The 26397-nt window shown below is 42.0% G+C and overlaps 1 protein-coding gene and 1 long non-coding RNA gene across 2 annotated transcripts in view; both read right to left on the bottom strand.

Moving 5' to 3' along the window:
• The window catches only part of LOC147019214 (ubiquitin carboxyl-terminal hydrolase 2-like), a 359775-nt gene that overhangs the window by 201282 nt on the left and 132096 nt on the right, over positions 1 to 26397 (bottom strand). The gene's annotated exons all lie outside the window — the stretch shown is intronic.
• Positions 1 to 26397, bottom strand: part of LOC147019216 (uncharacterized) — a 52483-nt gene that overhangs the window by 15095 nt on the left and 10991 nt on the right. Inside the window, exons 3-4 of the long non-coding RNA XR_015062688.1 lie at positions 10136 to 10232; positions 9958 to 10026 (exon numbers count right to left, since the gene is read on the bottom strand). This is a non-coding gene — a long non-coding RNA (uncharacterized LOC147019216). The remainder of the gene's footprint in view (positions 1 to 9957; positions 10027 to 10135; positions 10233 to 26397) is intronic.

Below are 26397 nucleotides of genomic sequence, written 5' to 3'. Positions count from 1 at the left end.
CATGTACCTTTAACTACCCATTAAACAAGGGATGGGACCCTAACTAGACACACATACTTACCAATACAACTGTTCTCTTGGACCTTTATGTTGAGTGCTCATGGCTTCCAGATTCGTAACATTTACATCATAATTATCATTAAAAAAATGTCAGCATGACGAATTGCATCTATGGTCAAAATGTTGTGTCAATCCGACAAGCGGTTGCTGAGAAAAACACTCAAGTCCTATGCGGTTAAACAGACAAACAAACAAACTGACAGACAAACGGACCCAAATGCAATACACTCTCCTGTGGCGAGTGTAAAAGTACAATACACTCTCCTCTGGCGTCAATGTGTGTGTGTGTGTGTGTGTGTGTGTGTGTGTGTGTGTGTGTGTGTGTGTGTGTGTGTGTGTGTGTGTGTGTGTGTGTGTGTGTGTGTGTGTGTGTGTGTGGGTGTGGGTGTGTGTCATCCAAAATTCCAAAACCATGAAACCCAGCAGCCTGAAACTTTTCATGCATACCAAGGGAACTCCAAGGAAGTGCACGAGTGAAAATTGGGTGTTTGGGTTAATTAAAACACCCCTTTTGGAGATAATTAATGGCCTTATTCAATTATATCCTTTATCAGACGCATCATTGGCCACCTCGCTCTCTGTGGACTTTAGGCATACCCTGGGTTACCTCGCTGGGGTCTGAAGCCGCCATGTTTTTTGCTGTGCTCAACCATGCCTTTACTTAAAACAGGCCGCAGTGATTTCCTCACGATAAAGTTGAATTTTTTTCCCCCACTTTCCTCACTCTCTTTCTCTCTATCGAGTGCAGCATGTGGCTGCTGGTTGCATCATTGTTTGGGACGCGGCTATGCCGCTGATGCAGTGTCCCCCTTACCAGTACACTGGTGCTCATTTTGCCGACCTCGGAAGGATGACAGGCTGAGTCAACCTCCTGGTGTATTTTTTAATTCAGCGGCCAATAGGGCTTGAACTCAGGACCTTCGGATCCCAAGCCACCACCCTAACCACTAAGCCAACACCAGGCTTACTTTCCTCACTAATAGTATCAAATTTATGGGTACTATGCAATGCTCAAAAACGCCTGGAGATGCCAGCGTTCGTGACTCTATTTCATTTCTGCACATGCAATAACCTCAAGAATCTCATAAAATAAGCCGAATTACAAAACTTAAGCTCCAGAATTGAACTTCGCAGCAGTTCCGATGCCAAAAAAACAAGAGTTCATTTGTCCAATTCGAACATCCAGGTGCATGGGTTTATCAACGGTAATTGGAAATTACTTACCAAGCCAGGCATTCCGTTTGAGTGCTTGCTTGGGTGGTTAAGCCACATGCCGAGTGCCCCACAGTCAATAGCGGTGCAGTGTGTGGGCATACCATACCTGCTGCAAGCGCCATGGTGGAAAAGTTTCATCCAGTATCTTATGGAGGTTTTATCAGGTTTTGCTTTGTCCTCGCGACTTTTTCTAAAGCAATTGGTTTAATATCGGGTGTGCTTTACAAAGGTTACCTGTTTCTCTTTGTGATTTTCAAAGCAAAATATATTTGATAAAACTCAATTTGCAAGCCATTTGCCATTTTAAAGTGTTTTCTAAATTACGAAGCCAAAATTTTTTCCACCCGTCACACTCAGCCGTTTAGAAAGATCAATGTTTGTGTACATCTTGAAAAGTCGAGAGAAAAGCAACGTTGCTTTTCGTGGGTTTTTTGTTTGTTTCTTTAAACTGTCAAGGCTCGTATGAGAGCTAACAAACAGAAACACACAAGGGGAGCAGGAGACAAGAGGGGTGGGTGAGGGAAGGGAAAAAAAACAGTGGGGAACAGAGACATGAGGAGATCTATGGAAGGGAGAGGGATGTGGTGGGGTACAAAGGGAAAACAATATGGACACGACAGGGACTTTCAGGTCCTGACACGACGGACATTCAGGAAGGAAAGCAGGGAATTTGAAGGAGGTAGGTTTATATGGTGGGGACATATCTTCAAGTAAGCTCCAAAGTATGATCGCTTCAAGTATGCTCCAAACAGTGTGCAATGAACCAACAGGAACATGATGTAAGTGTTCCTTTAAACTCAATTGAGGAGTTGTCCAAAGGCTTTTGGAAATGACTTGAGTTTGGACATAGAAAGTTGTGAGGAGCAGTGTGAGGTTGTTGAAAGTGATGGGGAGGGGGTGGGGGGCTGTAAGAGACCGAATTGGAATAGGCCGCCAGTAGATGATCCTCCTGTGCCTGAATCATTGTAAGGTTGTGGAGATGCTTCTGTGGTTCCTCCACCTCACTGCGTGGATGAACCACTGTTGCTTGAATACGGGTCAGGCAGCGGAGATGCTATCGTGGCTCATCCTCCTTGATGGGATGATCCACTGTTGCTTAAATCTGCAGCAGGTAGTGAAAATGAAAAGTTGGCTCTTCCAACTCCCGTTGGGCCTGTAACAGAGAGTACTAGACACAGTGAGGAGAAAAATGAGGAGGTTCTAGTTTCAGAAGTTGTAGAAGTGTTTTGTAACAAAGTGGGACGAAAGGGCGATTCAGCCTCAGAGGACTCAGAAATGGATGACGTGGAAGATGTGCCATTTCAGATCTACTGTATGAGGTGAAAGTCACCCCTTCGGATGATGAGATAAAGGCCATTCCAAGAGACTCCTTTCGTAAACGGAATGTGGATATGAGGGATTTTTTTCCAGACCTTCCTGGTCTTATAAATTGTCTCAAGGAAATTATTCGTTGTCCGGATGATTCAGTTTTTACAGACATAAATAAATATCGGTTTAAAAATTGGATTAAGAAAGCACAGAATGATTTTTTAAAAACCCAGAAGGTTTTGAAGGACTCACTCTTCCTTCCACATGGCTGAGACGCATTTTGGGAGTATAAATATTAATAGAGGGGTAGCCTTAGGGTGTAAGCTCCAGGTTAAGTCCTTGATAAAGAGAGCTGGGGATTGCCCTGGTGCAGGAAACTCACAGTTCCCCGAATTCTCATGCCGATTGGAGGCAGCTGTTGAAAGAACAACTTTTCTTTCACGATAAAGATTCCATGGCTACAGGAATTGCTTTCTTTGTGCATCCTGCGTTGCAAACTACCTGTCATGTTCACTGATGTTGTGCAGAGATATTTAGCCACCTAATCTTTGTGCTGGATAGCTACAGGTATATTCTTGTGAATGTGTATGCTCCAAACAGTGTCAGCACCCTTATGAGTGTGGGTTTTCATGGTGTAGATGTGGAAGGAAGTGTCATGTTTGTGAGGTAAGATAGATTTTATGTTAATGGGAAGATGATGGAGGTTTTGAGAACAGATATTATCTACTCAGGTTTCTCAGACCACAGTCTAATTGTCATAGTTTTTAGAATAACATCCCATATGGGGGTGGGGTTCTTCTTAGTGCAAATTAAATACAGATATGCTCAGTAATATTCACTTCAAAGAAGCCTTTTGTGTGGTGTGGCAGGACCTTGCTTGCAGAAGAGAGAGTTTTGGTAATTTGCGAATTTGGTGGGACAATGTGAAGGCACAAATTGCAGTGTTTTGCCAACAGTTTCAAATGCTTACCTCGAAGCAAAGAAGAGTAAAGAAAAATGTTCTGGAAAGAGAGGGTACAAATTTGCAAGGTCATTTAGCAAAACAACTGGATGTGCAGAAGCACAAGCTATTTGTGGAGAAGCAATCTCTTCTGCAAAATATTGTAAATTATAAGGCCATGGGTGCTATGATTAGACTTAGGATGGATCGCTTATACAAAATAGATGCACCCATTAAATGTTTTTTAATCTGGAAAAAGAATCAGTGCCACAGAAGCGAATGGGATGCCTCAGGCAGCCAGGGGAAAACGGTGTGTCGCAAAGCCAGATAAAGAGGGTTATTTCTGATCACTTCAAGTTATTTTCTCACGAGGATGTGCAGGAATGTGCAATGGAGCATTTTACAACGGAGCTGCCTCAGCAAAGAGGAGAGCATCAAGCTGATCTCGGTGCTGGATAGCATAAAGCGGAACAGCACCAGGCCTGGATGTCCTCCCAATAGAGATCTACAGGACCTTCTGGACCCGTATAGGCCCCTTCTTGCTCGACATGCTTGAAGAAAGCATTTAAGGTGGTGAACTTCCCCTCAGCTTCCACAGAGCAGTGGCAACACTCCTTCCAAAGAAAGGAAATCCGCAGATCATCACGAGTTAGCGGCTTATTTCACTTGCATCGGTTGATTATAAGATTTTTGCCAAAGCGTTGGCATGACATTTATCCCCTTATTTCGTATATTTGATGTACTGTGATCAATGTTTTTTGTGTTATGGGCTGTCAGATTCATGACAATATTTTTCTTGTTCAAGATTAATGAAAGGTATGTAAAATAAATAGAAGAAATTGGATTTGTGTATCTTGATCAGGAAAATGCTTTTGAAAGGGTACAACGCATGCATTTATTTGGAGTTTTGGAAAAATTTGGTTGAGGTTTGTTGCTACATTAAGCTGTTATACAATCAAATTTATTCATTATTTAAAGTTAATAACGAACTGATCCCACCTGTAAAGGTTGAGTGGGGGATCCGTTAGGGCTGCACTTTATCTGGTATTTTATGCCTCGAGTATTGAACCCCGATTGATAGTGGTGAGGAAATGTCTTGTCGGCTTTAAAGTGTCGGAAGAGCATGAAGTTAAATTCTCAGCCTATGCGGATGACATTTGTGTTTTGGTGAAAGATTCCAAAGATATTGGCTTGGTTGAAGAGAACTTGGAGCTATTTAACAAATTGACAGCAGCTGTCATAAGTTGGGGCAAAAGCCAGGCCTTGTGGATGGGTCAAGCCAGTGGATCCTTGCCTTCCCTTCCATTTCAGCTCAGATAGAGTTTTGAAGGTATTAATTACCTGAGTTTTTCTCAGAAATGAAACTGTGGAAAACAAGAACTGAGAAGGTATGGTGGATTCCGTTGAGTGAAGACTGATGAAGTGGAGAGGATTGGGCATTCAACTTTCATATAGGGAACGCGTGTTGGTGCTCAACAAGCGGGTGGCATCCATGCTTTGGCATCATTTCAAGATGGTGCAACCCCCAAAGAGTTTGGTCAAAAACATACAGAGGATTCTAACTGACTTCTTTTGGAGTGCCAAACACTGGGTTTGTCTTAGAGTGCTGAGTCTTCCCTTGAACAAAGGAGGTCAAGGCCTTGCGGACTTGAACAGTAAGATAATGGCTTCCCATATCACTGCGATTAAACACCTGCTGCATGGATATCTGTGCCTGGCTTGGAGGTTTCTGGCCAACTCTCTTTTGAGCCGAGCTGGTGCCCTGGGCTACTCGCAGGATGTTTTTTTTTTTCTGATTGATGCCCAACACCTGGACCTCACACAACTACCATCCTTCTACTCCAGCATGCTGAATGCTTGGAAAACGTTTAAAGTGAGCTGCTGGAAAACGACGTACACAAAAGAAATGTTCTTGCGTGAACCCCTCTTTTACAATCCACTATTCGAAAGTTCCAAAAGATCAGCCTCGTTGAGAAATTTGTTGGGAATAACATTAGGAGAGTATATGATCTGTTGACCGGGGCAGGAAATTGGACGAGTGCTGCTGCTCTGGAAGAAGCTGAAGCATGAGGTCAGCAAGGCACGCATTTATCTTGTGCTATGTGGTGTTTTGAAAAGTTTCCATGACAATAACCTATATGGGGAGAAAGTACCCCTGAGGAGGAAGTGTCCCTGTCAAGGCCTTGCGGACCTGCACGTCCTTTTCCAGATCTTGTGCTTTCTAGAATAATTGTACGACCCCGCTCGGTCTATAGAATTTCAATTGCTCTCCTTTGGAAGGCCTCCCGCGCATTATCTCCAGATGAACGGCGAAACTTGCATTAGGCTTGTGTGAGTTTAGTGTGTACCATTCCTAAATTGAAGGATAGGAAGTGGGTGTGCTTGTTACCGGATGTATCCCCTCTCAACCTCAATGGGATAGTTTTTATCAAAGGCTTATACCCAAAAGAACTGGAGACCTTCAGTGGAGACTAGCCCATTGGATTCTACCCACATATCATCATTTTTTCCCACATATCATGTCATGTTATCATGTTACACATTTTTTCTGAATCGATACCTGATGAATGTCCTTTTCTGTGGTGCTGCTGAAACTCTTTTCCATACGTATGTTGAGTGTCGGCATTAAATTCCCTATACCAGTTGCTGAAGAAACTGGTTCGCAATCTATCTCTGTGTTTTAATTTTAGAGTTTTCATTTTTGAGTATCAAATCCTTGCCTGAGTCGAGAAAGGAAGCGCGTTTGGCCAATTTTTGTCGGCTCAGTAAAAGATGGTGACCTATAAGACTCGGAAGGTGAAACTCAAAGTTTTGTCTGAGAGGAATTGTAACCCATTGTTGCTTTCTAAGAATCTTGTGGTTACTAGGATTAAACTCGAGTTTAATTTTTATAAACATGAGGGGAAGTTACCAGAATTTGAGCGAACTTGGGTGGCAAAGTCTTTGTGCAGTGTCGTTGATGGGGATTTGGTATTTGATTGGTAATAAGGGTCTAATCCCAGCTGCACCTTTTCTTTTCTCGATGTTTTTTTTTTTCTCAAATATGATTGGCCCGCTCTCTTCTCTATTGCTGTTTTAACTTGTTCTGAGTTGGGTGTTTTTGTATTTTTCGAATAAAAGATGAAACTGTCTGTCTCTCTCTCTCTCTGTCTCCATATCCAGACTGTGTTTATCTCCAGGTGTTATTTATCATATGACCGGTAGAAAATGGTTTTAAGATATTATTTTGTTTCCATCTTCACTGTAATTCGATGCAGACTCATTAAGACAAGACAGTATGAATCATAATCAATGCTCCACTGCATGTCTGCATTCCCTTCCTTTCACCTTATACTGCCTTCCCTTTCCCCACCCCTCCTAACTCACTCCTTATCTTCCCCCTCCACCTCCTCACTCTCTCACCTCTCTTTTTCTCCCCCACACCCCTCTCAGTATTCCCAGCAGCGAAAAGACAGGTGGTATTTGCTTGAAACAACACGAATGATAATAGCATACTATTAATGTTATTTCAAAGCAATATTTAATCCAGAAAGAATGGAGCAAGTGCATGTATGTATGTATATTTGCTCTTCACCCATTGGTGAGACAGCTGACCTGATGTCACCCACAATTGTTACCTGAAGTGCTTACCCTAAAGTACGCAGAGGACCCAAAATACTCCCTCCCTCCCATGAGGACCCAAAAGACCCTGAGGACCCAAAATATCCATAAGACTGAAAAGACCCTGAAAACCTAAACAACCTTGAGAACCTAAATGACCCTGACCCAAAAGATTGAAAAGACCCCGAAGACCCAAAAGACCCTGAATACCCAAAATATCCTTAAGACCCTTAAAGACCCCGAAGAAACAAAAGACCTAAAAGACTCAAAAGACCCTGAAAGACCCAGAAGAACCCACCTTTCACACTCAGCTGCTTAAAAAACAAAAGACAACCAAAGACCCCAATGACTTAAAAGACCCCAAAGACTCAAATCTACCCAATACACTCAAAAGACCCAGAACACTCGAAAGACTGAAAATATCCAGAAGACATAAAAGACCCCAAGCCCCGCCCTCCCCCCAGACTCAAAGCGTGCAAAAGACTCCAAGGATCCCGGACACCCAAAAGGTCGAGAGGACCCAAAAGACCTCGAGGCCCCAAAAGATCCAGGGGATCCAAAAGATCCTGAGGACCTAAAAGACCATGAGGACCCAAAATACTGAACTATCTGGGACCCATGGAAATTCTGCATAATGCAAAATGTGACTTTAGGTCATTAACCACCTCCCCACCCGCCCTCTCTCACGCACGCACGCACGCACGCACGCACGCACGCACACACACACACACCGAATTCCTTAACACCCCTCCCAACTCTGTCCTCTCTCTGCCACCACCCACCCCCAGCACAACACTCAAACTCTGCTCTCCTCCCCCTTTCTTCAAATCCTCAAACCCCCTCCCAACCCAATGTCGTCAACTCCCAACCCCGCCTCCCCTCAAAAGCCTCAATCTCCTCGATCCCAACTCCTTCCCCTCTCTGCCCTCCCTCCCCCAACCAAATTCTGAAATCCCCTCCCCTTTCTTCTTCAAGTCCTCAACTGCACGAAACTCCAAGTTGTCAATCCCCCCACCCCCACCCCTCAAAAGCCTCAATCTCCTCGATCCCAACTCCTTGCCCTCTCTGCCCTCCCTCCCCCAACCAAATTCTGTAATCCCCTCCCCCTTTCTTCTTCAAGTCCTCAACTGCACCAAACTCCAAGTTGTCAATCCCCCACCCCCACCCCCCCCCTTTCCCAAGTCTCAATCTCCCTCCTTCAACTCGATGCACCCTCATCCCCAACATTTTTCCCCGTTCTTAACAACGTTACACAAAGATACACAGGGAGCTTTGGCGCATGAGAAGGCCATTCGGCCTATCATGCCTGCTTTGTTCCTGTCTCTGTTTGTTAAGGCCCAGTCACACCTTGACGTTTTAGCCAACGCATGCCGATTTTTGAAATTTTTTTCTAAAACGCTGGCACACGTTGAATGCGTTATGGGTAAGTTTTGATAACATTGAGAGCACGCTGAAAAACACTGCCATACGTCGTTGTACGTTGGCTTTAAACGTTGTACTTTTCGGTTGTCCTCAAATTTTTGCATGCTTGAAATTTCACGACGTATGCCGGCGTATGACTCACACGTTCCGCTACGCTGGCCACAAGTTGTATGCACGGTCTGCGATCGTTGCCAGACGTCAACACATGCTACTTTTAAGTTAATCATAAGTTGAGACACGCCGAGGTAATGTTTAGCGTACCCGAAACTTATTTCTAACCTATGATTAACGTGTTGTTGGCACGTTACGCGATCATTGCCACACGTCGACAGACGTTACTTTTAAGTTACTCATAGGCTGAAAGACGTCGGTATAATGGATCGTCCTTGCGTCAGCGTCCACGGCCACGGCCAGGACACTTATTTGCAGCATTGTTCAAACTTTTCTTCGGCATGACGAGGATGTTCACACTTCGATGTCTAGCTTGGCTATGATTCCAATTGTCCATCGGCAGCGTCTATTTAAAATAGTCGAGTTTGAGCGTTTTAACACGTTCAGAAGAAACGCTTCAAATTTCCAAACCCCAGCGTCAAAAAACAAAGGCGAGTGACAGCAATTTAAATCGTTCATTGTAAACAATGAAAATAGTTGAGTGGTACCGTTTAAAAGTCGTTGAGTGTAAAAAAAATCCAATTGTTGAGCGCAAGCGTCTACTTTCAATAGTGGAGTTTGAGCGATTTAGCACGTTCAATAGAAACGATTAAAATTTCCGAGCACCAGCGTCAAAAAACAAAGGCGAGTGACAGCAATTTAAATCGTTCATTGTAAACAATGAAAATAGCTGAGTGGTACAGTTTAAAAGTCGTCGAGTGTAAAATAAAAATCCAGTTGTTGAGCGCAAGCGTCTACTTTCAATAGTGGAGATGCAGCCATTTAAATCGTTGAGTGGCAGCCTATGAATAGCAAACCCTATGTCACCGGTAAAGATAAACTGCCGCACGATATGGATAAGTTAGGCTATCGTTGGGCATAGTTTGTGAACGCCGGCAACACGATAATTATTCGTTGGTATACCGTATCTATAAGTTATCGAAGCGCTCTATGCACATTATTAGTTCATTGTGCATTTGTCCAACCCGTTATGAATAGACCTAAATCGTAAAAACAAGCCATAGCTCATTGTTGAAAAAGCCCCATAAAAAATTAGCCGCGAAGAACTTCGAACAATGGTGCAAAGATGTCTCCTACCCGTGGACACGCGGATGCAAGGAGGATCCATCATAACCCACACCCTCCCCCTCACCTACTACTGCCAACTGTGTCCTGCATGTGATATGAGCATATCTACTACTGTGTCCTGCATGTGATATGAGCATATCACATGTGATAAGAGCATTATGAAAGTAACGTACCTTCTGCCTGCAGGTAGGCAGAGTGCTGGTTCTGCAGGCCATGCAACGCCGTACGAATTTTAGTAACATCTAAGGATGGGGAATGGGGTGGACAATTTCATCCATTCTGGCACTCCTTTCTCACAATTACCCCCTCTATGCCAATCTTCGGCAAAATATTGTGCTACTTATTCCTCACCTTGTCTTGCTTGTGACTCTGTGGCCTGTAAGGGTCACAAAGCCTCCACTGCTCTGTGTCTCAGCATCTCATTGTCATGAGCCAAAGAGGCGGTGTACTGTAGAATGACAAAGTACGTGACAGGACAGCACAACACATAATCACACTTCAAACAAACTGTCTTGGTTTTGCGACGAGTGCAACCATCAGCACTCGCTTATTTGAAAACGGTTGTTCAAAATGGACGAATCGTACTGTAATTAGTTTGGAAGTCAAATTATATCTTGGAATAATTACCTTTGTTCGTATGCAGCACAAGACTGTGGGGTAGCATCATCGGCTGAGGGCATGGCTGTGCTGCTGATGGAATGCCCTCTGTTGGTTAAGGTAGGAATTTGTAATTTGTTCATGGTGCCAGCGATAGCTCGCCTACATTTCACGAAGGATCTTTAATGTCCAACAATGAATGGTGGCAGAAGGGACACCTGTTTAATGTCCATCAGAGGGACTGCACACACATTGATGAACCACCCTACCTGTGAAACACCGGTATGACAGTTAATAGCTGGTTCAGGATTCAAACCCAGGCAAGCGAGCTTTGAGGTGAGGATGCTTACCTCCAGGGTCCTATCAGTTTGTTGGAATAATAACATGCAATTAGGTAAGCATTCACTTCCTCCCACCATTTACTTTTTTCACTCCTTCACTTTTACTTCTTTTTTTTTTTTTTGGGGGGGGGGGAGGTTGGTGGCAGGATTTGCACTCCGGCCACCGTAAAATCCTTCACTCCGCAAAACACAAAAACGAAAAAAATTCTGAAAACCCACTCTGTGGGAGTACCTTTTGTACAGCTGCCCTTCGCAGGGCAGCTCACCGGATGACGGGATTGGGGCAAAGCCTTTGGGACCTGCACTCTTTGATGACAGGAGGAAAACCACAGGGTAACCTTCCCGGATCAGATTGCGGTTGTGTGTGTCGGAGTGGTGCCGAGGCGTCGTTCATCAGATGGCGGTCTCCTTGGGTTAACCTGAGGTGGTCCCTTTGGGTGGGTGCCTGGAATATCCCATCCTTAACGCCCCAGGCCAGATACTCTTCGAGTCTTGTTACGAGACATGTGTTGGTTGGTCTCCATGGGTCTGGAACTGTGAACCAAAATAGCACGAAGTTCCTTGATATTGTAATAAGTCATGGACATTGGGTGGCTGCTTCATGGTTTCAGCACCCAAAAGCTCATGGCTGGACTTTGTATTCCAACACTGGTGGTGGGGAAAGGGATATAGACAATGTGCTCAGCGATGGTCACTGGAGGATGATGCAGAACTGCAGGGTCTGCCGGAACACTCAGTTCCTCAATACCGACCACAGGCTTGTTGTAGCATCTCTGAAGTTTCAGCTTAAATCAGGGAGAATTGTACCATCCCAGCTGAGGGTGAATGTTGGCAAGCTCAAGTATGAGAGAGGAGGATGAGAGGGTAGCTTTGCGAACAGGCTGAGTGGGGATTTGGGGGGTCTGGGTGCTTTGGGGAATCCTGAAGAGTTGTGGAGTGACTTCAAGACCACCATCCTTGATGCTGCCGGTGGATGTCTTCTTACTCATCATAGGGGAAAGAAGAATTTTGTCTCTCAATGGACACTGGATACCATTGATCAGTCACAGAGCCAGGCTTAAAGGCATAGCTGAGCTGTTCAGAGAGTTGAGGCATAAAACTGTACGTGCGCTGAGGGTTGATAAGGAGGCCTATGAGCGAGGAATCTGTGAGGGGGTAGAGCATCACCTTTGGTCAGGTGATTCTCGTCCTACTTACAGGGGAATTCATGCATTTCGTTCCTCCAAGCCCATCTCTCTGTGTACTGCAGTTGGAATAGAGGGTGGTGGGCTCTTAAGAGAGGAGTCCAAAGTAAAGGCCTGTTGGGCCGGTTACTTTGAGTGGCTGTACCATGCTGATCCACCAGCTGTTGATTTGGATGTCAGAGGTGTTACTATTCCAATTGCTGACCCTCCAATCAACTGTCATCCACCTTTATTTGGGGAAACACAGGCTGCGGTGAACCGGTTGAAATGGGGTGAAACTTCTGGGATTTGTGGCAACCATGCTGAACTTCTCAAGGCTGGAAATGCTGGACTCATGTCGTTGTACACAGTTCTGTGCTTTGCCTGGAACACAGGCATCATCCCAACTGAATGGAAGAAGCCTTGTTGTCCCTCTCTGGAAAGGGAAGGGGGATCGCCAGGACCTCAACAACTACCGGGGGTAACGCTGCTCTCAGTGCCGGGCAAGGTCTTTGCTCGGATAATTATTGAAAGAGTTCACCACCACCTGCTTGAGCACCAGTGCCCAGAGCAGTCAGGCTTTACACCAAAGAAGTCAACGATTGACCGTATCCTTGCTCTTTGGGTCCTCACCGAACACAGACGAGAGTTTCGGCAGGGGCTGCTTGCAGTCTATGTTGATCTCTGTAAAGTATTCGATTCAGTGAATCGGGATGCTCTCTGGAGGATACTTGGTCTTCATGGGGTGCCACCAAAACTGATCCATCTGATGTCTGAACTATACTCTGGTACTGAGTGCTGTGAGATGTGGTAATACCATCTCTGACTTCTTTTCAGCTGTTACTGAAGTTTGTCAGGGGTGTGTACTGGCCCCCACACTCTTCAGCACTTGTTTGGACTTGATGCTGGGTAGGATGTCGAAGAGATCAAGCTGCGATCTATCGTTTGGGAATGTCAAGATCTCTGACCTTTATTTCACATATGATGCAGTCATCTTTTTGGAGACTCTGGATATCCTTTTGGGGGCTCTCAAGGTGGTGAATTAGGAGTCAGAGCCACTGGGATTATGGGTTTCCTGGGTCAAAACTAAGATCCAGGCTTTCAATGACATCTTGGATGCTGCTGTCTTGCCGGTACCTGTTTGTGGTGAGGATGTTGAAATCACGGAGAGATTCACTTACCTTGGCAGTGAAATTCACTTCTCTGCCGGCTGTGAGCCAGAGGTCAATAAATGTCTGGGTCGGGCCCGGGGAGTAAAGGATTCACTGGATCATGGGTTGTGACGCTATTGGTACCTGTGCAGGAGGATGAAAGTCTGAGTCTTCAGGTCGTTGGTACTTCCCGTCTTGCTCTACGGATGTGAGTCTTGGACTCTGACCAGGGATCTGAGACTGCGACTTAATTCCTTTGGTACCAGGTGTCTTCGGAGAATCCTTGGCTATCGTTGGTCGGACTTTGTGTCCAACGAGCGGTTGCTGAGACTCAAATGAGATTTGTTACCTGCACAGTCTGTGAGCGTCCGCTGCGGCTGTATGGACATGTGGCTCGTTACCCTGACACTGGTTCGGCTCACCAGATTCTATCAGCGAGGGAGCCTCGTGAGTGGAGGCCAATGGGCCGAGCACGTTCCTCGTGGTTGCAGCAGGTTGATCAGCATTTTTAGGAGATGGGGATGGGCCAGGCATCTGCCTGGGGGATGGCCAGACGGAAGCTCCTGGAGACAGGCGGAAAGTGGACGCAGTGACGCGCTGCTGCGGCGCATGCTCCCATACCTGACCTGACCTCCCACGTGGAGCGTAATATTAAAGAAGGGATGATCAGTACACAGGAGTTCATCCACTACAGTGTACAGTCGCTATCACCTGTGCCCCTCCCAAACCACATCTGCTCTTGTTAAAAAGGTTTCATCAATCTTCACCTCCTGTGCATACGTAATATTGAGGTCACGAGAGGAAGTTCTTCTTTCGTTTGTAATTTACGTAAATGCTGAGAGCCTCATTTCTGGGTATGCAGCTACTGCTGTTGCAGTGCCTCTTGTGGGTTTGGACAGCATTTTGCACATTAATCAGGATGATGGTGAAAACCGCGCGACCGTCATCGTTCATGAAGTACATTGGCATTATATTCAGTTTGAGGTATTTGGGGTATGTAAGCACGGTGTACAGTTTGAGGTAGTTGGGGTTTGTAAGCACGGTGTACAGTTTGAGGTATTTGGGGTTTGTAAGTACGGTGTTTAGTTTGAGGTAGTTGGGGTTTGTAAGCACGGTGTTCAGTTTGAGGTAGTTGGGGTTTGTAAGCACGGTGTTCAGTTTGAGGTAGTTGGGGTTTGTAAGCACGGTGTTCAGTTTGAGGTATTTGGGGTTTGTAAGCACTGTGTTCAGTTTGAGGTAGTTGGGGTTTGTAAGCACGGTGTTTAGTTTGAGGTAGTTGGGGTTTGTAAGCACGGTGTTCAGTTTGAGGTAGTTGGGGTTTGTAAGCACGGTGTTCAGTTTGAGGTAGTTGGGGTTTGTAAGCACGGTGTACAGTTTGAGGTATTTGGGGTTTGTAAGTACGGTGTTTAGTTTGAGGTAGTTGGGGTATGTAAGCACGGTGTTTAGTTTGAGGTAGTTGGGGTTTGTAAGCACGGTGTTCAGTTTGAGGTAGTTGGGGTTTGTAAGCACGGTGTTCAGTTTGAGGTATTTGGGGTTTGTAAGCACGGTGTTCAGTTTGAGGTAGTTGGGGTTTGTAAGTACGGTGTTTAGTTTGAGGTAGTTGGGGTTTGTAAGCACGGTGTTCAGTTTGAGGTATTTGGGGTTTGTAAGCACGGTGTTCAGTTTGAGGTACTTGGGGTTTGTAAGCACGGTGTTCAGTTTGAGGTAGTTGGTGTTTGTAAGTACGGTGTTTACTTTGAGGTAGTTGGGGTATGTAAGCACGGTGTTTAGTTTGAGGTAGTTGGGGTTTGTAGGCACGGTGTTCAGTTTGAGGTAGTTGGGGTTTGTAAGCACGGTGTTCAGTTTGAGGTAGTTGGGGTTTGTAAGCACGGTGTTCAGTTTGAGGTATTTGGGGTTTGTAAGCACGGTGTTCAGTTTGAGGTAGTTGGGGTTTGTAAGCACGGTGTTTAGTTTGAGGTAGTTGGGGTTTGTAAGCACGGTGTTCAGTTTGAGGTATTTGGGGTTTGTAAGCACGGTGTTCAGTTTGAGGTAGTTGGGGTTTGTAAGCACGGTGTTTAGTTTGAGGTAGTTGGGGTTTGTAAGCACGGTGTTCAGTTTGAGGTAGTTGGGGTTTGTAAGCACGGTGTTCAGTTTGAGGTAGTTGGGGTTTGTAAGCACGGTGTACAGTTTGAGGTATTTGGGGTTTGTAAGTACGGTGTTTAGTTTGAGGTAGTTGGGGTATGTAAGCACGGTGTTCAGTTTGAGGTAGTTGGGGTTTGTAAGCATGGTGTTCAGTTTGAGGTAGTTGGGGTTTGTAAGCATGGTGTACAGTTTGAGGTAGTTGGGGTATGAAAGCATGGTGTTCAGTTTGAGGTAGTTGAGGTTTTTAAGCAAGGTGTACAGTTTGAGGTAGTTGGGGTTTGAAAGCACGGTGTTTAGTTTGAGGTAGTTGGGGTATGTAAGCACGGTGTTCAGTTTGAGGTAGTTGGGGTTTGTAAGCTCAGTGTACAGTTTGAGGTAGTTGGGGTTTGTAAGCACGGCGTTTAGTTTGAGGTCGTTGGGGTTTGTAAGCACGGTGTTCAGTTTGAGGTAGTTGGGGTTTGTAAGCAAGGTGTACAGTTTGAGGTAGTTGGGGTTTGAAAGCACGGTGTTTAGTTTGAGGTAGTTGGGGTATGTAAGCACGGTGTTCAGTTTGAGGTAGTTGGGGTTTGTAAGCTCAGTGTACAGTTTGAGGTAGTTGGGGTTTGTAAGCACGGCGTTTAGTTTGAGGTCGTTGGGGTTTGTAAGCACGGTGTTCAGTTTGAGGTAGTTGGGGTTTGTAAGCACGGTGTTCAGTTTGAGGTAGTTGGGGTTTGTAAGCACGGTGTTCAGTTTGAGGTAGTTGGGGTTTGTAAGCTCAGTGTACAGTTTGAGGTAGTTGGGGTTTGTAAGCACGGCGTTTAGTTTGAGGTAGTTGGGGTTTGTAAGCACGGTGTTCAGTTTGAGGTAGTTGGGGTTTGTAAGCACGGTGTTCAGTTTGAGGTAGTTGGGGTTTGTAAGCACGGTGTTCAGTTTGAGGTAGTTGGGGTTTGTAAGCACGGTGTTCAGTTTGAGGTAGTTGGGGTTTGTAAGCACGGTGTTCAGTTTGAGGTAGTTGGGGTTTGTAAGCACGGTGTTCGGTTTGAGGTAGTTGGGGTTTGTAAGCACGGTGTTCAGTTTGAGGTAGTTGGGGTTTGTAAGCACGGTGTTCAGTTTGAGGTAGTTGGGGTTTGTAAGCACGGTGTTCAGTTTGAGGTAGTTGGGGTTTGTAAGCACGGTGTTCAGTTTGAGGTAGTTGGGGTTTGTAAGCACGGTGTTCGGTTTGAGGTAGTTGGAGTTTGTAAGCATGGTGTTCGGTTTGAGGTAGTTGGGGTTTGTAAGCACGGTGTTCGGTTTGAGGTAGTTGGGGTTTGTAAGCACGGTGTTCAGTTTGAGGTAGTTGGGGTTTGTAAGCATGGTGTTCAGTTTGAGGTAGTTGGGGTTTGTAAGCACAGTGTTCAGTTTGAGGTAGTTGGGGTTTGTAAGCACGGTGTTTAGTTTGAGGTAGTTGGGGTTTGTAAGCATGGTGTACAGTTTGAGGTAGTTGGGGTTTGTAAGCACAGTGTTCAGTTTGAGGTAGTTGGGGTTTGTAAGCACGGTGGACAGTTTGAGGTATTTGGGGTTTGTAAGCACGGTGTTTAGTTTGAGGTAGTTGGGGTATGTTAGCATGGTGTACAGTTTGAGGTCGTTGGAGTTTGTAAGCTTGGTGTACAGTTTGAGGTAGTTGGGGTTTGTAAGCACGGCGTTTAGTTTGAGGTAGTTGGGGTTTGTAAGCACGGCGTTCAGTTTGAGGTAGTTGGGGTTTGTAAGCACGGTGTTCAGTTTGAGGTAGTTGGGGTTTGTAAGCACGGTGTACAGTTTGAGGTAGTTGGGGTTTGTAAGCACGGTGTACAGTTTGAGGTAGTTGGGGTTTGTAAGCACGGTGTTCAGTTTGAGGTAGTTGGGGTTTGTAAGCACGGTGTTCAGTTTGAGGTAGTTGGGGTTTGTAAGCATGGTGTTCAGTTTGAGGCAGTTGGGGTTTGTAAGCACGGTGTTCAGTTTGAGGTAGTTGGGGTTTGCAAGCACGGTGTTTAGTTTGAGGTAGTTGGGGTTTGTAAGCACGGTGTTCAGTTTGAGGTAGTTGGGGTTTGTAAGCACGGTGTTCAGTTTGAGGTAGTTGGGGTTTGTATGCACGGTGTTCAGTTTGAGGTAGTTGGGGTTTGTAAGCACGGTGTTCAGTTTGAGGTAGTTGGGGTTTGTAAGCACGGTGTTCAGTTTGAGGTAGTTGAGGTTTTTAAGCAAGGTGTACAGTTTGAGGTAGTTGGGGTTTGTAAGCACGGTGTTTAGTTTGAGGTAGTTGGGGTATGTAAGCATGGTGTACAGTTTGAGGTCGTTGGAGTTTGTAAGCTTGGTGTACAGTTTGAGGTAGTTGGGGTTTGTAAGCACGGCGTTTAGTTTGAGGTAGTTGGGGTATGTAAGCATGGTGTACAGTTTGAGGTCGTTGGAGTTTGTAAGCTTGGTGTACAGTTTGAGGTAGTTGGGGTTTGTAAGCACGGCGTTTAGTTTGAGGTAGTTGGGGTTTGTAAGCACGGCGTTCAGTTTGAGGTAGTTGGGGTTTGTAAGCACGGTGTTCAGTTTGAGGTAGTTGGGGTTTGTAAGCACGGTGTACAGTTTGAGGTAGTTGGGGTTTGTAAGCACGGTGTTCAGTTTGAGGTAGTTGGGGTTTGTAAGCACGGTGTTCAGTTTGAGGTAGTTGGGGTTTGTAAGCATGGTGTTCAGTTTGAGGCAGTTGGGGTTTGTAAGCATGGTGTTCAGTTTGAGGTAGTTGGGGTTTGTAAGCACGGTGTTTAGTTTGAGGTAGTTGGGGTTTGTAAGCACGGTGTTCAGTTTGAGGTAGTTGGGGTTTGTAAGCACGGTGTTCAGTTTGAGGTAGTTGGGGTTTGTAAGCACGGTGTTCAGTTTGAGGTAGTTGGGGTTTGTAAGCACGGTGTTCAGTTTGAGGTAGTTGGGGTTTGTAAGCATGGTGTTCAGTTTGAGGTAGTTGGGGTTTGTAAGCACAGTGTTCAGTTTGAGGTAGTTGGGGTTTGTAAGCACGGTGTTTAGTTTGAGGTAGTTGGGGTTTGTAAGCACAGTGTACAGTTTGAGGTAGTTGGGGTTTGTAAGCACAGTGTACAGTTTGAGGTAGTTGGGGTTTGTAAGCACGGTGTTTAGTTTGAGGTAGTTGGGGTTTGTAATCATGGTGTACAGTTTGAGGTAGTTGGGGTTTGTAAGCACAGTGTTCAGTTTGAGGTAGTAGTGGTTTGTAAGCACGGTGTACAGTTTGAGGTATTTGGGGTTTGTAAGCACGGTGTTTAGTTTGAGGTAGTTGGGGTATGTAAGCATGGTGTACAGTTTGAGGTCGTTGGAGTTTGTAAGCTTGGTGTACAGTTTGAGGTAGTTGGGGTTTGTAAGCACGGCAGTAGGGTAAGAATACTGATTCTGGCTCACTTTTCCCCATGTAAATGAATGGGGGATTTTCAGCGATTTATATTTTTTTTCCCTAAAAATAAATCCCCTTTTTATCCCAAGGTATATTTATTTGTCTCCCCTTTTAACTTGGAGGTTGAACCTCATTGAATTGAACACCTGGGGGTTGAACAGCTCACTCATTGAACCTATAAAGATTTGTTCATTCTCAAATTCCTTCAATAGTTTAATTTTCTTTGCACAATAATCCCCATCTAAAATATTAACAAACAAAACATTTGAATCTTTATATTTTTTAAGATATCCCTTTTGTGCCATTACGAAATGATAAACTTCTCTTAATGCTCTTGTTTGACCACCTCCTGAGCCACAGGTTATTTTTTGTTAAGCCCCGCCCACTTTTGCTAAGCTCCGCCCACTTTTCATGAGGTATTTTTTCTAAGCCACGCCCACTTTTCCTAAGCCCCGCCCACCTTTGCTAAGCTCCGCCCACTTTTCATAAGGTATTTTTTCTAAGCCACGCCCACTTTTCCTAAGCTCCGCCTACTTTTGCTAAGCCCCCGCCCACCCTTACATCATTTCCAGTTCATCTCTGACTCACAAAGAAATCACTAGAAAATTACAGGATGTTATGGTTTTGAAAAATTTCCCAATGAAGGCTTGCCTAGGCTTGCCCAGGGAATTTCCAAAGGAAACCACACCCACCAGTCTTTCTCTATAAAAGCTTCAAACCCAGGCTCCATTTTAAACATTTGTTTTTGCTGGCAATGGTGTTCTGTGTGCTTGGCTCGAACTGTCTGTCTTCTATGGAACTAAACCTTCAAGTTGATGAACTGGATTCAAACCTCTTATCTATTGAGGTAAGATTTTTTATTTTCCTATTTTCAAACTTTGATTGAAGCATACTCATTTAATAATTAAATAACTTAATTAATACATTATTATTTTCTCTCACAGGAAATTGTGTCTGAAATACGAAATGAAAATACTGCTTTTGCTACAACTTGGGGCGAAATTGTTGGCTTGGTTGAAGACCTTATGAGCGACCAAGACCCACAGAACGAGTTTGTCCTTGATGACCCAACCAAAGAGTTATACCTTGGAGACCAGCAAAATCCTGAAAAAGAGTTTTACAGCAATAGTACTCATTGTGAGTTATCAAGACAATACCCACTGAACAAGTTATACCTTGATGAGCCAGAATACAAGTTTTACCTTGGAGACTCACAAATTTTGAAAAAATCAGTAAATGAGTTCTGCCTTGATGGTTTAAATAACTACCTTGGAGACTCAGGAAAAGGGTTCTGCCAAGATGGTTCTAAATATGGGGCCTACCTTGGAGACTCACAAATTTTGAAAAAATCAGTAAATGAGTTCTGCCTTGATGGTTTAAATAACTACCTTGGAGACTCAGGAAAAGGGTTCTGCCAAGATGGTTCTAAATATGGGGCCGACCTTGGAGACTCACAAATTTTGAAAAATCAGTAAATGAGTTCTGCCTTGATGGTTTAAATAACTACCTTGAAGCCTCAGGAAAAGCCTTCTGCCAAGATGCTTCTAAATATGGCGCCTACCTTGGAGACTCACAAATTTTCTAACAATCAGTAAATGAGTTATCCTTAAGAGACTTTGTAAGTTGGTTTTACTTTGAATACTTGAAATGTGGGTTCTGGATTGATAACTCACAATGTGATACATATCTTGGAAACTCAACGGGAATGTGGTTATACCTTGAAGACTTGGAAAGTTGGGTTTATGTTGGACACTTGAAACTTTTTTGGGGGCTTTTATTTATTTATTTATTTATTTATTTATTATTATTATTATTTTATTTATTTATATTTTGAAGACTTTTGGAGTTGCTATCACTCTTTGGGATCTAAACCTATCGATGTAGTTCTTTGTTGGATGGTGCTTGATGGGAGCAAGATCAAGAAAGTTCTGGGAAGAAAGTGCAGGCTTACTCCCCCTTTTTACGTCATCAAACCTGAAAGCTTTAAAAGACAGAATTGGAAGAAGAAAAAAAAAAAAAACGTAAAAATATATATATATATATAGGTGGAAATCTCATTTTGAAAAAGACTGTGTTGGGTGAGGATTGAGTTGGGGTTGAGATTTTGAATGTGAGGGTTAGGGTTGAGATTTTGAATGTGAGGGTTGGGACACACACACACATACACATCAACAAACAAAAGTTAAGCCTTGACTATTCAGTTGAGGATTCTGTGTTTGGGGTTCACAGATCTAAGAACGTCCCCCTTGACACACATTATATACTGTTATACACCTCGGACTTGGCCCTCGAGTGTCCACAACGGTGTATAGTAGGAGGGAGTGAAGCGCCAACCTATTGCTCCCATTACACACACACACACACAAACAAAAGTTAAGCCTTGACTATTCAGTTGAGGATTCTGTGTTTGGGGTTCACAGATCTAAGAATGTCCCCCTTGACACACATTATATACTGTTATACACCTCGGACTTGGCCCTCGAGTGTCCACAAAGGTGTATTATCTGCTTAGTTTTGTCTTTTGTAATTCCTGTGAATAAAATGAACCTAAAATCTCTTCCCCTTCCAAATCATATATTTTATAAGTCCAAGGAACTGTATCTATTACATCAACAATTTTAAAAAGTTCTTTCGTCCATCGTTCAGTAAAACCCTTTTCAAAATGAGATTTCCACCTATATATTCTTACGATATCACCAACTTTGAACTTAGGTTTTCTGACATTAATCTCTTTTTCATATTTTAATTTTGTAAATGTTTCTGATGGCTTCATATTCGTTGACGTGTGAATCGTGTCATTATACTTATCCACAATATCCTGAATAAAAGATAACCATTGTTGTGAACCGAGTTGTGTGAATTTTTTATATAGTCTCTCTTTTAAGGTACGATTAAAACGTTCAACAACAACTGCCTTCCCTTCATTAAAGGTACTGTATAATGTAATACTGTTATTTTTTAGAAAATTCATAAATGTCTTGTTATAAAACTCTCTACCCTCATCAGTCCACAATTTCTTAGGTTTTCTCTTACTTTTATTAAATATCTGTTGAAAAGCTAACATAAGAGTATTACCTGTTTTGTTTTTTAAAGGGACAACCCACGCATATCTACTCCTCAAATCAATAACGGTTAAAGCATACTTGTACCCCTTATCATTATTGAGTTCAATCAAATCAGCAGACCAGATATAATCAACTTCCTTGGAATAAACTTTCCTTCTCTGAAACTTTGTGAATATTGGTTTATGTAATTCATCAGCTAATTGCTCTTCAGTCTTAATGGCATCATTAGAGCCTATAAGTTTTTTGAATTTCCAAGTCCAAGTTTCAATTTAGCACTAATCATCTTCTTCACGATGAACCTATCAACTTTTTCTCTCAAGGTTGGATTTTGTATCAGAGACAAATTATACAACATTTCTCTATCGGCTTCATGCTTTTCTTCCAACGTTGTGGTATTCCCATAATCAATATCGTGTCTCATGCACACTTCATCAACTCTATTGATTGGTTTACTCCAGGATTTAGGATTGTCTGCCTCATCTAATCTTTTATCCAAGTTTGTGCCTGGACCACAGAAAGAATACCCTGGAAGATGTAATTCCCCTGGTATTCCAGTAGTTGTAAATTTACTTCCTGATAAAAACTTTTGTATATCTCCTCCGAGTTTATGTTTGGAGATAAATTGATTTTTTTTGAACCACACACCGAACATATACCTTTTTGTATAACCCTGTTATTTTTACTTTTAATATATGAAATATTTTTAGTATTAGTTTTCTTTTTACATTTGAGACAATAACTCATTTATTTATGAGAAAAATTTCTGCAGAGTGCAAAACCTTTTTAGTTTCCAACATGCACATTTGAATCTTAATTTTTAAAACATAAAGAATCCTAAGAAATGCCTTCACTCTCTCCTCCATTTATTTAAGAAAAAACTTGAATTAAAATGAATAGCTTGACGATGCCAATAGTTTTGTCGAAAGTATTGCAAATAGACTTGTTAATTCTTTGTATTCCTCCTTGGTGGGTTGAGTTATTTTCTGTAATACCTCTATTCTTTTTTGAATCTCACTGGTTTCCATACTATAATATTTATTTATTCTCTCTCTTTCCTCCCTCTCCTCCCTCTCTCTTCTCTTTTTCCTCCCTCTCTCTCTTCTCTTTTTCCTCCTTCTCTCTCTTCTCTTTTTCCTCCTTCTCTTTCTTCTCTCTTTCCTCCTTCTCTTTCTTCTCCCTCTCTCTCTTCTCTCTTTCCTCCCTCTCTCTATTCTCTCTTTCCTCCTTCTCTCTCTCCTCCTTCTCCTTTTCCTCCTCTTCCCTCTCTTCTTCAACTCCTTCCTCATCCCTTACTATACTTGAATCGTTTACACCCCATAGAATATTATACATATATTCATCAGGATTTCTTGTTATTCCTGTATCCAAAATAATTTTTTTACAACAGGAAACCAATAAAATTTCTTTTGAATTTCTAAAAGAGCCTTACCTTTTCTTAACCTTATAATTTTTTCATTATTTAACATTCTAATTAAATCTAAAGTTGTCGGTTTATCAACATCAGCATAATGCCAATCTTTTATTGAAAATACCTCATTCTTATGTTGTAGAACATATTTATTAAAATACCGAATACCCTTTTCTTGAAGGTATGCTTGGACACAGAAATGATAATTTTCTTGAAGCCTTCTTGCTGTCATTTATGTATTAGAAATATATGTTAGAATAATATTATGGCACGAAACACCTCCCCATCTTCCCATAGTTAAATCATTTTGTATTTCCTTACTTATTATATATAATCCTGTTTTTCTGTTTTCATGAGATAAACAAGGGCAAAACCATTATTATATTTACCCTTATTAAATTCTTTTATTTGTTGTTTACTAATCGTGGCTCCACAAAACTCATTCTCGATACCAAGTGGATAATATTCTTCCTTACGAGACTGATTTAATTGTTCCAGGTCTTCGAGGTTAATTTTAAATGACCAATTATACCCTAAATCATTCATATCATACCCCATTGTTCTATTCTCATACAAACGATACGCCCTTCTTTATAAAAATTTATTTTAATTCGAACTGTGAATTCTGTATGACCTGGAGATAATATCAACACTTCTGTATCTTTAGAATACACAGCCGTTTTATTTAAGTATATATATTGTGATAAATCGCTTAATCTCACCAAGTCATTCGCGTCAGTCGGGCTTGGATAATTTTTTAATTTATAAGCATTTTTCATGTTAATATTTTTGTTTATATTATATTTATGTCGTTCAGCCTGTGCCTTTGTGTAATAATTTGATAAATCAATATCCAGTTCTTGAGATACACCAAAGATAGAACCATCTTTACCAACATAAGTCATTTATATTAGATTAAAAATAATATCATAAAATTTTTTATTTTTGTTGAGTTGAAATAACACATATAGACATAATTGACCACAACACTTGGAATTTAATTCTTGGACTTGAAATGTTTGATAAACACCATTCTGTAAGAATTTTATGACTTCAACAGGAGGTGGAAGACCAAAACTATCAAAATAATATTTGTCTTGACTATTAAAAATACAAACCCAATGAGAACCGTTCCCATCATTATCTTCTAAGTTCATAATAATATTCTTTGTATGTTTCGACACATTTGTTAATTCATCTCTCATACAAATAACCACATTATGAATTTTTAATTTCTTACAATATTTGGCAAGTTGTAAATTTGATGTTGTATTCTTTCCAAATTCTTTCAACCACTCATCAATGCTCATTTATTTATTAGAAAGATATAATCCATTACCTCTTTTCGTTAATTTTACACCTGCTTGTGCTATAGAAGAAAGCATATCTCCAACTAACAATCTCGCTTTATCAGGCAGACCTTCAAGTTTTTCAGCAAAATCTACAATTACACCACTTCCACTAATTTGTTTCTCCAACTCTTTGTTATGTCTTTCCAATTCTTTTGAGCCTGGAGTTGAGCCTTCCTTTCGTTGGCAGTTTTGACCGCTGTTGAAATACCACCCGTCAATGCTCCAACCGCACTTAAACCAGCAAATAAAGGAATTAGAAATGGGAGAAATCCTCCACTCGTCTCTCTTATTGAATATTTTTTCAACATTGGTTTTGTCATTTTAATTTTAAGTGAGCCAGTGTCATTCAAGATTTTAACCTGTTCTCTTGTGAGCAAAACATCAATTCTTACTGCTCCTTTTCTCTGAATTGTATTAACGTTAATCGTACAAGGCTTTTGATTTTGAACACAAGATGATAGTTTATGAAGATTGATTTGATTAACATATACCCCAGTTGGTACTTTGCCACTCATTTATTTAACAAAAAAATTATGTGAGACTAATCATCACACCATTATCTGTATTAATCTGCAATTCTGTTTCTTCCAAAAGCAAACAATATGTATCAACTTCTTCACTCTCTCCTCTTTCAATGTATAGGGAAGTATCCACTCGATTAGACTTTATAGTTTCTTTTTGAGCGCTCAGGTCAAACGTATAGATTGTATACAAACTTTTAAATGCTGTCATATCCAAAATAGGTTCTTTATTTCCATTACTTTCACACACCTTTTGGTAAGACTTGTATGCTTCAGCAAAATCATTTTTTCCCAATTAATTTCCAATCTATCTCGTGGATAAAATGTTCCATCTAGAGAAACGCGAAGTTGTTTCACCTTAGCATTATCACTCAATGCATTATTCTTATCAGTCGCAGTATCACCATCTGGCTTTTTAAAAATCATCCACAGATATCGTGGCTTTCCTTCCAGAACACCCAAATTCCACGTGTAAGTAGTTTGATTGAGTTTAACGTGTTGACATCTTCTTTTGAGGTATGATACACTGAGTGGTTTTTTGAGTTAAGTCTTCGATTCAACATCTCTTCTGTTTTAAGATTAGGAGTATATTCACTGATATACCAACTCATCTCCTCAATTACAAATTTATTCTGATCACCAAAAGCATTACCAACACCAAAAAGCAATCTATTTTCATTATCATTCCTTTGTAGTTGAAATCTAATTTTAAGACCATACAGAACTTTATCATAATCACAAAATCCAAATATACCTTTAAGAGGAACTGCCACAGTAAAACTATTTTCTGCTTTTGTATCATCATTATACATTCCTTTCCTTTGAATATATCCAGGGTCTGTGTTTGTTCCCGTTGACATATCAGGAATAAAACCTTCGACAGACCCCTTTCCCATTCTATCACTGAATGTATAGAGTGTAAATTTCATCATTTCAGATACAGCAGAGACATAATCAACCGCTTCAACTTCTTGTGTTCCAATATACAATCGCACACTATCAAACATTTTCCAGAAGAAATCATTTACAAGTGTAGCGTTTGTGTTATTCCCAGCCTTAGTGAATTTAAATTTACACAACAAGAAACTTTCGGAGAGATTCAAATAGGTTTGTTGATTATTTATTTCAAAACTTTTTGTACCATTTGTATTCCAGTCTGTTCCAGTTATTGCATTTACCTTGAAGTAATCTTCTTTTTAGTGGAGTTTGAGATAATAATAGTATCATCCAAATCATAGATACTATCAATTGCTTCCATACTTGTATTTATTTAGGAAAAAAGATGTTAAAACTTTTGAAACCCTGATCCAAGTATTTGAATTATTTTCTGTCGTTCTTGGGGGACAACTGAGTTTTACCTTTCTTAATTTCTTTTATTGCTTGTAATTTATGAGATTCTTTCTGAGCATCTTTTATACTCTTTACAGCACCTGCTACATTTCCCACAGCAGAAGCAGTTGAACCAATTAGGTCTTTATGTTTAAGAATAGTTGAACCAATACCCATGAGAGTATCAATTAT

Source organism: Eptatretus burgeri, chromosome 10, assembly GCF_056783735.1.
Source record: "Eptatretus burgeri isolate ZD-2024b chromosome 10, Ebu_testis_v1, whole genome shotgun sequence".
Taxonomy (NCBI): domain Eukaryota; kingdom Metazoa; phylum Chordata; class Myxini; order Myxiniformes; family Myxinidae; genus Eptatretus; species Eptatretus burgeri.
This window is presented reverse-complemented; position numbering and strand designations above follow the sequence as displayed.